We start from the raw sequence: 13571 nt of genomic DNA, 5'->3' as shown, positions 1-13571 counted from the left end.
TTTTTTTTTTTGTTTTTGTTTCCTTTTTAGTTTTTTTGTTCTTTTCTTGTTTTTTTTTTTTTAAACAGCCTATTAGGCAATTTAATCTATTTGCTTCTCAGTATAACTCTTTCCTGAAAAAAGTTCCAACCACTAAAAACACACATTGACTTTATTAACCACTACTATGTAGCTGCATCTCCCAAAATGGAATGTTCTTCATGTAGTTATTATAGGGACTGACCCCAAGTCCTTTGAAGTTGGTGCAACATTTTCCATTCACATTAGTGGGCTTTGGGCCAGACTCATGTTTGTAGTCATGTAACTGAATGGTAATGCATTAGCCTACTTTTTCTAAGAAATTATTACTGAAAATTAATTTAAATATCTTGGTCTTCTGAATATTTAAGTTAAAGGATGTGTCCAAGTGAGATTAACCATTGTCCAGCAAATACCAGCCATTTATTTTTATTTGTGTTTATTAAATATCATTTTAAAATAGGAACAAATGATTCTTTATAGCATAATTGGCAGAAAGGAACTAATGCTTTATGGTGAAGTTTCAAAAATTATAAACCCCCATGTCATTAGCCTGGACAAGATAACTGCCAAACAGCTGTGGCCACATGTTGAAGAATGCCTTCTGGTTTTTAGTGGCTTAAAGTTTTTGGTGCTTGGTTTGTGACTTCAGTATCACAAATACAGCAAGATTATTCTTTCTTATCCTTTTTTTTTTTTTTTTTTTTCCCCATCATTTGGCTTTTTGTTTCTTAGCTTAAGAAATATACATAAAACTGCTTGTATTTATCTGGTAAGCATCCTTGTGTTTCAGAACTAGACCTGAGGTAATAGTTATTTCCACCATGCTTTCAGAGAAATACTTTGTGCCTGAATACAGCTTTTCTGGAGTATGTGTCTTTTTGAGAATTAGGTGCTGGAGGGGATTGTGTAAAAATGGAAGAATCCTTTTAATAAGTAGATACCTACTTTCTCCTAAATGGTTTCGTAATGTTTAGTAATGTGAGTTCTGACTGTATTCTATAAGGGAACTTGGGATCAAAACTGAAGCAAAAGCATTAACTCAATTTCAGCTCCTGCTGTAAGTATGTGTTGTGCCTGCTTAAAGAAATCAGAATCTGAGAATCTTGACATGAGTTAATCTCAGTTAAAGAGCATTTTTGCAATATGAGATTTCCATAACTACCTTTAGCCTTAATTAAAAAGTAAGTTTCTAATTAGGATAGAAGATACCTTCCTTTTACAGAAATTATAGGTATTTGTGAAATGAAAAGCAGCAGATGATTACTCCATACTGTGAGCTGTTATTTTTTAATACTGAGAGAATTGCCTTATCATTGCTTTTTTTTTTTTTTTCCCATGGGATACTAAGAATTCATTTTAAATCTTTCTTTTTTAAATATAGATGGCACTTCCCTTACATGAAAATTATATTAGAACTTGAAGAAAATTTGTTTAATGTGAAGAAAAACTAGATTAGCTTGTCCTTTTCTTTTTACAAAACATAGATGAAACACTGGCCTTTAAAGGAGAACCTTGTTTTAGAAAAAAATTCTTTGGAGTATAACAGCACAAATGTGCGTTTGTTAAAATACCTGTCTATATATAAAGTTTCTTTATGGCCTTATTTTTTTTCTCTCTGTTGAAATTTACTGAACTATAACTTGACTTGTATTAGATTTGGATAACAGCATAAGGAAAAGGTAACTTCTGGATGACAGGTGAGATCAAATGCCTTCAGGATCTTTACTTGGGTGAATTTGCTTGAAATGGAAGATCCACACCAATTGCAGGTTACAGTGCATTTCTGTATTACTCAAAATTGGCGCTAGAATGAGTGTGGCCATTTCAGTTGTTTTAGCAACCTTCTGGTTGTTCAGATTGCCTGGGGGCACTAGCACTTGTAGCGCTTCTCTTCTGATAATATGATTCTGCTTTTCAACTGGTTGCCCCCAAAAGTACCACTCGCATGCCCAACTCCTTCCTTCCTTCCACATAAAGTTGCCCTGTGTATCAGAACCTGCTTTTGCATATGCTCTATTTAGAATCACAGAATCATTTAGGCTGGAAAAGATTAAGGTCATGAAGTCCACCCATTAACCCAGGACTGTCAAGTCCACCACTAAACCATGTCCCTAAGCACTGCATTTACGTGTTTATTAAACACCACCAGGGATGGTGATTCTGCCACTTCCCTGGGCAGCCTCTTCCAATGTTTGACCACCCTTTCAGTGAAAATATTTTTCCTAATATCCAATCTAAACCTCCCCTGGATAACTTGAGGCCATTTCATCTTGTCCTGTCTCCTGTTATCTGGGAAAAGAGACTGACCCCCACCTGCCAACAGGCTCCTTTCAGGTGGTTGTAGAGAGCGATAAGGTCCCCCCTGAGCCTCCTCCTCTCCAGGCTAAACATCCCCAGTTCCCTCAGCCGCCCCTCATCAGACTTGTGCTCCAGACTCTTCACCAGCTCCATCGCCCGTCTCTGGACACGCTCCAGCACCTCTACATCCCTCCTGAAGTGAGGGGCCCAAAGCTGACCGTAGAATTTGAGGTGTGGCTTCACCGATGCCCAGTACAGGGGGACAATCACTTCCCTTGTCCTGCTGGCCACACTGTTTCAGATACCAGCCAGGACGCTGTTGGCCACCTTGGCCACCTGGGCACACTGCTGGCTCATGCTCAGCTGGCTGTCAACCAGCACCCTCAGATCCTTTCCCACCAGGCAGCTTTCCAGCTGCTCATCACCAAGCCTTTAGGGTTGTGTGGGGTTGGTGTGACCCAAGTGCAGGACCCAGCACTTGTCCTTCTTGAACCTCATACAATTGGCCTCGGCCCATCAGCCCAGCCTGTCCAGACCCCCCTGCAGAGCCTTCCTGCCCTCAGGCAGGTCAACACTCCCCCCAGCTTGGTGTTGTCTGCAAACTTACTGAGGGTGCGCTCGATCCCCTCATCCAGATTGTCCATAAAGACATTAAAGAGGACTGGCCCCAGTACTGAGCCCTGGGGAACACCACTTGTGTATAAGGTGGAATGCAGTGCAAAATACTCAGTTACTAGACAAAATGTAACTTCCTATTCAGGGTCAAGTGATCTGAACATACCTGTGCCCATACTGCCCCTGGTTCTTGAACTTTCTCCATATCTAGAAAATCATCTTTGTCCATGGGTTCATGCAGTTATGTAAATTAAATGATTTATTCTTGAGGTATGTAACATCCATTTTGCAAACACTATATGTCAGACATCAGAAACACTTCTAAATCAAACAGGAATGTTTCAAATGTCTCCAGCAAAGGACTTGACTTTATTTCAGTTTTGTGTTTTATTCCTTATGGTTATGAATATATACTTCATAATTCTTATCTTATGACCTTAATTGAATAACTTCTTCACAGGTGACTTAAAGGATTTACTGAAATCCTCATATTGGATGGGGTGCATGTAAATCAATTGCCAAAGTTCCATGCTAGCTGGGTATGGATTTAAGCCTGTAAGCTGACATCTTTACAAGGCAATATTTCTAAAATACTGATCACAGCTACAGAGTTTCTTATTTATTATTACATTACCTGATTCTTCAGATCCATCTTGTATATAGTCCTTACTTGTGTCAGTAATTCACTTCATGATTACATTGTGATTCCTACGTAAAGATGTATGACCTCGGATTTAATAGGCATACACTTAAAGTAGCTTTTATTAGGTCTTGTGAGTGTTACTTAGTTCCTGAAACTGCAGATTGTGTTGACAGATCATCCTTACTTCAGGTAGAAGTTTCCAATAGATATGGTAAGAAATAATTACGTGACCTAACAAATTTGTGCACATATTCTGTGCCTCAAAGTGTATTTTATTAAGCTATTCTAGACTTTCTGGTCATGCAGAAATTGTTGCAGCTTGATGTGCAGTGCCATCTAGTGAATTTGTGGGGTGGGTGATTTGAATTATTAAACAAGATAAAAACATCTACTGTTTGCTAACTGCCTCAGGTTTTTGTGCCAGGCTAAGGCACATTATTTTGAATGTGTAGACAGCTTCTCTGAAATTTGAGTCTTTTAAATATGTTTCCAGGTGAAACCCTTCTAGCTACAAGTCAATTTAGAAAATTTTAGTCTCTATCCTTGAATCAATTCTAACATGTACTCTTTTTCTATATAAGGTAGAGGAAATATGTTGTTTTCTTATGTGCCAGTGAATAGTGATACTCAGCACAGAGGGAAAGATATGGAGGAGTAACGGTGTGTGAGTTTAACTTTGAGTCAATAAATTATCAAACTGAAAAAAAATGGATAAATAAATGTTGATATATTTTAGTGAAATGGACTTGTGGAATATGGTCATGATGAATGTACTGTAGGTAGTAGAATGCAAAACTGGTTAGAAAACTACAGAGACTAGTTGTTTGTGGTTCACTGTCAGAATGGGAGGGCATTTTGCATAAATCCTCAAGGATTGATCCTGGATCTGGTTTTGCTCAGTGTATTCATTAATGCATTGGGTGAAGGAAGAATATAGGCTTATTAAACGTGCATATGACAGGATATTGGGAAGGACTGCAGATGTGTTTGTAGAGAAGGGTTAGAAGTCAAAATGATCTTGGGAAAATGGTCTGAAGAAACTGGCTGGTGATTCAGTGAGGACAAGTGCTGGTGTCTCCATAGATTGCCTCTCTCTGTGTAGGGCAGCTGATGACTTTGAGAAAGATTCTGCAGAGAATTTGAAAGTAAACTTGAATCAGCAATATCATTGCTGTAGCATAAAACCCCCCAAAAACCCACCACCACCAACAACAAAACCAAACCAAAACAAAAAAACCCCAAAACCCAAAACCAACCCACCATTGTACGTAGCAAAAGCAGAAATCTAGCCTTCATGTAAAGTAATTTTCCCATTCCTCTGTCCACTGCTAAGGTCTCAGGTGGAGTAATGTCTGGTTTAAGCACTGAACTTTTAAATAAGGATTGGAAGAGCTGAAGTGAGGCCAGGAGAGAGCAGGGAGAATGGTCAGGAAACAAAAGAAACTGGTATTGCTTGTTCTAAAGAAAAGAAAGTTGAGGGATGAAGACATGCCTGGATAAGGCAGAGAGGTAGGGAATCTCTCTTCTCCATACCTGTGTGTTGCTTTTCAAAGTTCAGGGATCCTCATTCTTGGAGGTGGTTGGGTACTGTCTGGACAAACATATTTCAGAAAAATGTTTAGCTGACCATGCCTTAAAACAGAAGGGATGAAAGAGAGGTATGTCAGCTTAGTTTTCTGTGTCAATAAACTGGTATAACTCTTGTGGTTTTTTTTCAGTTCTGTAAATCAGCTGGAAAGTTTCCAGGAACACAGCACAGTTAGAAATTGATACCATTTAGAAGGATGAAATCATTAAAAAAACCCTCCAAAACTACTAGCTGTTTTACAGTTTATAAGTGCATCATCTTCACTTCACAAGCATGCAACATTTGTATGTACAATGTAGTTTAAAAATGCAAATGATGTACACTGTCAGTTATCAAAAAAGAAATAATAAGTTTCTAGTTTGTGGTTTGTTTATTTTTCTTCTTTTATTTATTTATTTATTTATTTTAATCCCTATATGTTTCAGGTAGTAGGATGCCTGCACTTGTGTTTAAACCCAGGACATAAAATTGCAAAGAGCTGTAGACAATTAGCATGGTAGTATTGGCCTATTGCTTCAACTTAGCCAGTTCAGAAATCCAGTATTTTGCCTATGGATACTTTCCAAACCAGTTCTATGTCTTTGGTTTTCTTGGTCACCCTTGCTCATTGTGCTGAGTTTTATTCCTGCAAAAAACTGTTCTTAGGACACAGCCTTTATACCTGTCTGCAAATAATTTTATCATTAGGCTGTGTGGTCTGACATATAGGTTGTTACATCCTTTACTAAGAGCAAAAATCTATTGTTACTGAACAGAAAAGGGCGTGAGCAGGAAAAAACATTAAGCTCACTTAATATCAACTTGCATAATTCCCATTTCTCTTTAATCTTTTTTTTACTAAGCATCAAGTTGTATAGCAATGCTTTAGTATTAAGGCTTTCAGTTAATGACTGTGGAATATTAAATGATTTTCCATTAAGCATTTTTAGGGCTAGTTTTGGCAGCAAAATTCACTGTGGAAGAAACTATATCAGGATCCAGTTGCCTTTACCACCAGAATGGTTTGTCAGCAGTATGCTTGTCACGTGTGTACTTTAATCCTCATTCTAATCATTAAACCTGATTATTCTTATCCAGATCTCTTTTCTGCAAAGAAATTTTAGAAAAAGCAGTTTATGATTGCATATTGGTATTTGCTCTAGTTATAGGGGGTATTATAAAAAAAAGAAGAAGCAAACAGTTTGAAATGGCAAGCCGTACATGTTTTCAGTTCAAATCCAGCCCTGGCAAATTTTATATAGTTAGTTGAATGGTTTCTAGCCAAATCTAGCCTAGTGGGTTGAGATTTGGTGTTGTGCCAGATTCCCATGGGTAATGTACCAACTGCCACTAGAAAAATAGCATCAATTACACCTGTAGTTGACCTTTCCAGCATTAGAACCAAAGCCTGAAAGCACGTGGAAACTATAGGTCCTTTCTTATCACTGTAAGAATATCTGTCAGGAGGTGCTGATGGTATTGTGTTACAAGACCTCAGCTGCTATTCCTAATATTTTCTTTTATTGGGATTTTAATCTGCTTCCTCTGTTAAGCATTAGATTTTCACTAGAAAGACCAACTGTGGGGCCAAGTTACGACAGCATGACAAGATGAGCATCAGTAATTCTTCACGTGCGTGCTCTTAGTTGTTATAACAGAGGAATAATGAGAGTTTTTTCAGCCACCATAAAAGAAGTTCAAGATAAATTACTCAGTAATTTCAACAGACTGTGTGCATGGCACCAAGAAAAGAGCACCAAAACCCATGGTATTATATTTTATTGGTTACATACTAATTTTGTTATGTATCTGAAAGCCAAGTTTGTGTGTTCAGCTGTGAATTGAGAATACTGTAATGTTAATATCCCTCAAGAACTGATTACAGTGTACATCATTCTGCATTCCTGTGGACTGGAAGACTTGTTAATATATTAGCATTTTCAGAAGACTTTAAAGATTACCATATCTGTACTGTAATATAGATATACCTACACCTAAAGTACCTATGAAATATGGAATGATGAATTTTCTTACATTTGTCTGTGTTTACCAGTGGTTGAACGTTTGTTATGGTTGTCATTTGTTTTGGACTTTCTATTTTATTTCAGTTTGGTTTTTTAAAGCACCTCTTGCTCTCTGTGGTCGAGATAAAGCCATTAGTGGATTCAAAGCCACACTATGTTAGCGTCAGCCACAGTAAATAGAGGTGGTGGGTTTCTTTGGTTGGAGACTTTATCATAGTGAATTAAGAGATTAAACTAGGAGGGAAGGAATAATTCTGAAGATTTGGGGCCCAGCTGGAACAATCTGTCATGACACAGAAGGCAGGAAAGGCAGCACCTTGTGTGTTCTGAGGTTCCAACAAGGTATAGGAAGTTTCTGGTGTCAGACTTCAGTGTTGCCCTGCCTAACTACATATAAAGAAAGAAGTCCATCACCACATGGAACTTGTTGGTAATAGGGTAGTTGAGCTTGATGTAGGTAAGGAGATTCTGTCTGGCGGGAAGGAGGGGAAACAGATCAAAATAGGGAACTGCAGGATGCCATGGGCTGCTCGGTGCCAGAATGCATGAACCTGAAGCCTTGTGAAGGATTTGCTTTCCAAGCCAATGTTTGCTCTTTTGGTAGTTTATCAAACCAAGTGACTCTCCCATCTTGGTTGTCTTCTCCCTTGTCGGCAATAGAGATATCTAACTCTCAGTCTACACCGGATGTTGTGTATTACTTGACTTTTGCCAGGAGACAGACAGTGACATCGCAGTGTTGGTAAAGAGCTATTCATGTTTGTTTCTGATACTGACTTACATTCTCAGTGCCAATGGTTGTAGCACCGAAAGATACTGTGAGCAGTGCGCAGGCATCGTGCTGTGTCTTCAACCTTTTCATTTTACTGCGTTGTGAGTTGTCAGTATAGTATTTGGTAAATTATGAGAGTTTGTGTTCTCATATTTCCTTTTTTGTTGACTATATAGTTTTAAATTGTGGTTGAAAATCCACTGGTTCCTAATTTTGATTACTAATCACTGTTCAGTGTCATTACCAAAAATCCTAACTGTTAGTCAGTTTTTGAAGTAAAATATTCAAACCCACTAAAGAAATGCAAGTAATTTGAAAGGGCCCAATCTATTCATTTCTTCATTTACTTGTAAAGCTGTGTACAATGTATCTGATGTCTGCATGGGAACATTTATAACTACTCTTTGAGCTGATGAAAGATCGTTTGAATGTGCATTTGCAAATTATAAGAATGCTGAAGTTATTCATGTTTAGAAGAGAGTAGGTGACTCCCAAATTTTATTATTGCTACAGTACCTTTTATTTTATAAGTATTTTCTTAAGCAAAAGGAGAAACAGGAAATGTGAGCTGGATAGGTGGTGTGAGAAACCTAGTGGGTTTGGACAGTGGTAATGAAAGAGATTCCCTTAAAGCTGTGTCTGTGGGATGCCTCAGGGATTACATCAGTAACATGCCGTAGTAGAGCAGAGCACAGCTTTTTTGTTTCTACTGCATTTTGTTCGGTTGACATTGCCATTGGTGGCTTCTAGGATTCAAAAGCTTTGCTAACAAAACCCCAACTAAACTCGAGAAATTTCCCTAACCTTAATTGGCGATAAGTGTTTAAACTCACTCGGATTTAAATTGATCATACATGGAATGTATCATCAGGCATGGAACTTTATTAGGTGTATGTATAAAGTCAATGTGGAACTGTAGAAGCTTAAGGACTAATCGAAGTTTATGTATGGTTATGAGAAAATTTTCTTTTCAATAGTGCTGCACAGTCAAGGTAAGATTGTCATGTGGCCTTGGAGATCAAGGGTTGTTGTTTGAGGTCTAGGCAGAGGTCTCTCCTTGCACAGTCACACTTTTCTACCTGTACAGAGTCAGGAGGAATAGTGGCAAATTTGGAACCTACTGGGTAGTTTGAAGAGATTTTTGATCACTGACCCCTTAGCAGTGGGGTCTGTAGTTTCCCACAAGAAGCAGAATAGGATTGCTTCAGCAAAACTCTTTTTTTATCACTGGAAGTAAGGTCCAGGAGGTTTTTGTAATATAGGGATGGTTATTCATAATAGTACTTCATGGTGGTAGCAACAGGGGTTTACCAGTCAAACTGATAACACAAGGACACAGCAAAGACTGTGCTGGCAAAAACAACGGGAAAGACTTTTGGCAGCAACACTGTGTAGTGTCAACACAGGGTTTTGGCCACTGAAGATCCAGTCAAGGCCTTTTCTGGAGGAAAATATGTATGTGTGGAAGGAGTTCTTAGTTTTCTGCTGAAAGTAGCCATTTGATTTTATCTTTTTTTCTTGAATTTTGTTTTGAGAAGCGGTTTCTGAGAAGAGAAAATTTGTGCATTGTTTTATATTTAGTTATGGGCATGACTCAGGAAATCAGTGTGGAAGAGCACATTTTATACACATAATTTAAATAACACAGTTACTTTGGTAAGCATTACACATTGCTATCTTGGCATAAAGAACGAAATATGTCTTAAGAATAAGTAAGAAGAATGGTGTGAATAAATGTGTTAATCTTTGGAGAGATCAACTTTGGTCTCCAGTGTCCTGTTAATTTAATTTGACTCATTCCACTATTTAGACTGCATAATTCAGACTGTAAACATTGTGTTTAATCTCCTACATTTTGTAACACTCTGCAATATGAGCCACTTTTTCAGTATGGAACACATTATATTTTTAGTGTTCCTACTATAAAAGTACTTTTTAATAGGAAGTCTTTTTCTTCTAAGCATATAGTATAGCAGGTCAAATATTTGTGAAGATAACATATTTCACTATTTCTATGCCCTTAATATCATAACCCTTTTACTAGCTTCTTTGATTTTTTTAAAAAAATACTTTGTCAGAACACTGATTTAAATAAATAGTGGACTGTGGTTGCTTCAGTTTCATTAGAATAATGTACTTTTTTTCAGGTCTTGGGGTGCTTTTCTTGGATATGTTATGTAAAATATTCTTTTTCATACTATTTAAGTGCATGTAAAAACATGAAACTGAAGCTTATGAAGGCAAGTAACTGCGAAACTAAGTTTTCATTTAAGAGTTATAGGTATCTTTATTAGATTATAAGAAAGTAAGAATAAATGATGCTTTTTATTCTGTAAATTGAGCAGGTTGGTTCTGACAGATTCAATGTACTGATTTAATGAGTTTTCTTATATGGGTTTTTTTTGTGTGTTGCTTTCTTTTTTGTAGCGCATTCTTGTAATCCATATGGAAAATAAGCATTCTGACTTTCCCAGTGTCTTTCACTGCTAAAGGCCATGCTTTAAAGAAGCTGTAAATGGGTTTGAAGAATAAGCTTAAGTTTTGGGATCGGAATAAACAGAAAATGTCAGGTTTTTATGCACGTGTACCACAGTGCAAGACATCAAAACGGAGTAAATACCGTGAATGTTCAGCAGAGCTACCATGGAAGAAGTATCTTTCTTTCCAGCTACATGAGATAAAGGAAATAAATATGCCAAAATGACTTGTCAGAGCTGAAAGACTATATGGCAGCCCTGTTTTCTCTTTCAAGGTAGTTTAATTCTTATCTGTATCACAATATTAACAAATTAATAACTGGATGGAAAACTCTCTTCCTTGACATGCTGAACTTTTTGAGACTGCATGACTTTCTGCTTAAGAAGAAGGCAAATACTCAGTTACTGGTTTTGTCATAAACTTGAGTGTTTTTCTTTTGATCTCATTAAATGCCCTAACCATTGGACTACTGATTCTTCTTAGATAGACTTCACTGTACAGACTTCACACTTGCTTTGGCTATGAATTCTGTACTTTTCCTTGAACTTTTTTTTCCTCATCATGAAGTCCAACTTTCTTCTTCCAAATTGTTGTTAATCCATTACAGCTAAGGTACCTTCATTGCTGCAGGAATACCTACATATGGTGTGTTATATTGCATCTCCTTAGGTTCTGAACATTTCAGTGCGTTCTTTTTTTCAGTTATTTAGGAGGTTTTGTAATGTGCCTTGCATGTTTGCAGAACAAAGGAATGATAATTATGGGAGGGTGCATCTCATACCGTCACTTCATTTTCAACAGCTGAGAATAGATGCTGAATTTTCACATGCAAATTGTGTCTTTAATATTATGTGCTAGAAAACAGGCCCTGTTTAGTAATTTACCCTATCTCATGTGGTCCAAATCGGTAACTATCAATCTCTGAAATCTGTCTCCTTTCTTTCACACCTGAGTTTTCTCTGCCTTGTGATCCATTTGGCTGATTCTAGCTCTAAGCCATAGTGCAAAGTTTGTACTTAAATGGTAATTGGAGTAATACAAATTTTTTATCGTAGTTTCCATCTATAAAGTGAGGACAGTGTCACTACCCGACTTACAGGAGAGTTGTAATAATGCATAGTTACAGATTGTGAGGTGCTTGGGTGCTATAGTGGTACTGACCTCATGGGTCTAGGAGAGCAAATAAGAGAACTGCCATTGATTTCATAGTGCCTAGATTTCACTTAATCTTTTTAATGAATCAGACACATAGATTTTGTTTGTTTGTTTTAGATTTTCTGGTGTGTGTTTTTCTGCAGGAAATTAAGTATGCATTTAATGGTGTAATATTTAAATATTAACAATTCCATTGCAAAGCTCCATGCTTATTGCTAAGCCTAAGCTGAAATCTTATTTGAACAAACTAGAAGCTCTTTGTTCAGTCTTTCAAGGCAATGCTGCATTCTAGCTACTGGAATCTGGAATTCCTGTGCACCTGTTTCTGTCTATTGTGCTGTTACAGAAACCGTTGTGAATGATAAACATAGGAGACAGATTAGATGTAATTAATATTAATCAACATAACCATTATTATTGCAGAAACTTGGACAAATTAACCCTCATAGCAGCCCTAATGAAAGCAAAATCTGATAGTAAAATTAATCAGTACAAAGGAGTGGCACAATATGTGGCCATTCTTACCAGGAATGTTAGTAATACATTGTGTGGTGGCACTATCATCTATCTGTGATATTATATATGTAATTAATAGTAATAAAATATAGTAATCATAATAATAATAATAATATAAAAATCTTTTAAAAATCTGTTTTCCTAGCAAGGATCTTTGCTTAAAATTATTCATCTTAATTCATATGCTTTAAGTTCCTAATTTAAAATCATATAGCTATTTAGCAGTAGAGTGAGTTACTACAAGAGCTCTCTCTGTGTACTCCTGGTCTTACAAATTTAACAGCGAAATAAATTGGATCATTGATTACAGGAAGTAAGAAAACACAATTTGTCAATAGAAGGTGAGTCTTTCAGGTCCTTTAGTTGTGCTAATATGAAGAATGTATAAGGAGGGATGGGTCAAGAAATTTAGGACATTAAACTGAAGTCTTGGAAATACAGATTTGATCCCTGCTATTCTAACACTTTGTGTAACCTTTGCCATGTCATTTATTCTTCATGTGCCTAAATTCTCGTTGTGTTTAGAGGGTAATAGCTCTGCTATGCTGAACACGGTGTGACAGTTATAAATGCTTTAAAATTTTGAGTCCTTGGGATCCTGTAGCATTAGGAGACACATAAACTAAGGGATGTGATGAGATGAAGGTAGAAAAATTAAATAGAAAATGAAACATTTTGCTTGTAAAATGAACTGTTCCTGACGATTTCATTGGAGACAGGTTGGGGTTTTCTTGTGTTTTTATGACTTTAAAATCTGTTGTCACCAACAGACTGCTACTTTGCAGGTTGTCTGAGGGGAAGAATAAAAATTTTGAAGTGACAGGGCATTGTTTTCCAGCACTCTACTGTTCCATAAAAGTTTTATTTTTCAAGCAAAAATGAATGAGATTTTAAATTTGAAGAGTTTTGGCATACAGAAGGGTTTGTAGGTTCGACCTTTATATGTGTGTTTAATTTTGGTTTTGTAAAATAATATTTGTAATCACATTCTTTCTGGTGGTGTTAACTTGTCTTTTTGTTATATAACAATTATCAGATGTTTCTGGATGAGTTTCATGATCTAAATGTCACCATACCTGATGTTTCAACAAATAAGAGAGTTTTAGGTAGGCAGCAAGTAAGATAATGTTTCTTCTAGTGTAGGGTATGAATGCTGTCACTTGGATTTCAGGAAATAGTGTTGGGAAAAATTTGAAATTACCCTTCCTTGGGGTGAGATAAACAAGACATTTAAAGATTATCTCTACTTTTTGAGTATTATCTATTGAAATAAATAAGTGCATCCTAGAAAAAAAATATCTTTCTCTTATAAGGTAATATTTTCATCTGCGAGTCTTATGTTCAAAATAAACGCAATCCAACTGTGATATAAGCAATGAGTGGCTTCAGCAGAAGAGTTATCCACTGCCTGAAGGGTGACTTTAGACTAGGATTTACTAAGATTTCAAACCAGTTAAGTGGAGTTTATCCAACTACTGTTCA

The 13571-nt window shown here is 36.8% G+C and overlaps 1 protein-coding gene across 1 annotated transcript in view; it reads left to right on the top strand.

Annotated features, from left to right (window-relative positions):
- The window catches only part of PDE10A (phosphodiesterase 10A), a 191935-nt gene that overhangs the window by 128023 nt on the left and 50341 nt on the right, over positions 1–13571 (top strand).

Source organism: Falco rusticolus, chromosome 6 (assembly GCF_015220075.1).
Source record: "Falco rusticolus isolate bFalRus1 chromosome 6, bFalRus1.pri, whole genome shotgun sequence".
Taxonomy (NCBI): domain Eukaryota; kingdom Metazoa; phylum Chordata; class Aves; order Falconiformes; family Falconidae; genus Falco; species Falco rusticolus.
Note: the sequence above shows the minus strand (reverse complement) of the source record. Positions and strands in the feature narration are given on the sequence as shown.